The sequence below is a fragment of the Tupaia chinensis genome, unplaced genomic scaffold, assembly GCF_000334495.1.
Source record: "Tupaia chinensis unplaced genomic scaffold, TupChi_1.0 Scaffold000159_1, whole genome shotgun sequence".
NCBI lineage: Eukaryota > Metazoa > Chordata > Mammalia > Scandentia > Tupaiidae > Tupaia > Tupaia belangeri.
Genome location: NW_006159630.1, coordinates 6,267,423 through 6,269,578, shown reverse-complemented (window position 1 = coordinate 6,269,578; position 2,156 = coordinate 6,267,423).

The following is a 2,156-nucleotide window of genomic DNA, read 5'->3' as shown; positions in this document are numbered from 1 at the left end:
GCAAACTTTTATTGGACACCTGCTAGGTTCTCGGCACCGTACAAGGTGCTGGGGTAAAAAGCTGTGCTAGAGGCCCAGCCCAGAAGGGCACAAGTGGGAGGGCACCACTGCATGGTAGTTGAGGCTGCTTCAGAGGCCTGGGTTCAGTTCCCAGCCCAACCTAGACAGGACAGGCATGATGGTACAAACCTGTGGTCTCGGCCATCTGGGAGTCTGGGGCAGAGGAGTGCAACCTGGCAAGGCCCTGTCAAAAATACCTGTCTTGGGGACCAGCAGTTGACGTAATGGCTATGTCGCTGGACTCTCACGTAGTCAACCGCGGTTCGAGTCCTGGACCCAATGGGTTAAACTCACGCCGGGCGTGTGTGCATGCGTGCTGAAGATCCCGAGAGGAGAATGGAGAAGGGATTGCGGCGTGGCCATCCCCCCTGGGGGGTGATTTCTCGCTTTCTGTCTCTCTGTCTCTGTCTGCACGCGCCCTAAAGCATAATCCTCTCCAAAAAAAGAAGAAAAAAATATACATATATACCTGTCTTGGGGCTGGCAGGTGATGTGGTGGTTAAAGACATTGGACTCCCACATGGCAGGCCCCAGTTCAAGTCCTGGACCTGGTGGCTTGCTTTCATACTTTCCCTCTCTCTGTCTGATCAATCCGGAAAATAATAATAATAATAAATAAAGTTAAATAAAATAACTCTTAAAAAAAAAAAAACTGTCTTAGGGGCCAGCAGGTGGCATAACAGTTAAGGCGCTAGACTCTCACATGGTTGACCATGGTTCAAGTCCCAGACCCGACAGCTTGAAACTCAAGCTAGGTGCATACGTGCCTAAAATTTTGAAAGGAACATGGAGGAAGAGGGATTGTGGAATGGCTATACGTGCTGGGAGGTAATTTCTCACTTTCTCTCTCTCCTCTCTCCAGTAAGTACATGCACCCTATAGCAAAAATCCCTCTTTAAAAAAATAAATAAAAAAACATGGGGACCAGCAGGTGGTGTGTGGTGATGGTTACGGCACTGGACACTCCCACATGGCCGACCACAGTTCAAGTTCTGGACCTGGTGGCTTGCTTTCTCACTTTCTCTCTCTTTTTTCTCTCTCTTTCCCTCTCTGGTCAAATTTAAGTAAATAAATAAAGTTAAATAAAATCTTTTTAAAAATGAATGGATGAAAAAACTAATCATTTAAAAAAAAAACTCTCTCCCTACCCCTGCCATGTGCTCTTTTGAAAAAAAAAAAAATTCTACAAAATGTCTCTTCTTGCGGGTCACAACCCAATGGGATGAAGAGACCCCTAAGCAGGTCATTTCAGACCACGGTGGCAAATGCCGTAACAGAGCCCTGTCCCAAGTGCTATTGGGGACACATCAACCCAGAGGGCAGGAATGTTGAGGAAGGCCCTGGAGCTGGCCTCGACAGCACAATCTCTTCGAGCATAAGGATAACCCAGGCTAGCTGGAGGAAAGGGCCTTCCAAACCGAGGGACCAGACGGTACCAAAGCGTGGAGGCTGGAAGCTGCAGGGCAGGGCAGGGGCTGCCCGACTGGACACTCCCTGGCAGCCAGTGGGTTGTGGCTACAGAAAAACAGCATTTGGGGCCAAGAAGTTCCTGGAGAGACACCTGAACGCTGTAGCCAGTGGCACTTGAGACTGTAGGGAAGGACCAACAGGAGGCCTGGTCAGGTTTGCCAATCAACTTGTCAAGGACGCCTGTAACAGTCCATGAGGACCGCTCCAGCTGGTCTGCGCCGGCCTCTCCTCTCTGTGGGGTTGTCACTCACCTCTTAATGAGGTCTAAGTGGCCTGCTCAAGGACGCACCCTGGGCTCAGCCTTTGCTCAGGTCTCTCTTTACACAACGTGAAGGGTGGGGTGTGAGAACCAGCACCCAGGGAATAGCAGAGCAGAGCTGGGACCTGGCAGCAGGCCTCCCGACCCAGCCTGGGGCAATCTCTGGGCCCGTCCTCGGTGCTGGCCCCGGAAGGAGGGAGAGCGTTGAGCGCAGCTCATGGCAGCCGGGGCAGCGGCAGCACAGCCAGGCGGTGGCTCACCGCCCAGGGTCTGGGGGCAAGAGGGCTCCAGTCCTGGCAGAGGGCTAGGCGGCCGCCTCCGGCCTGGGGCAGCCCGGGCCCCCGAGCCTGGAACCCGGCGCCGGGAG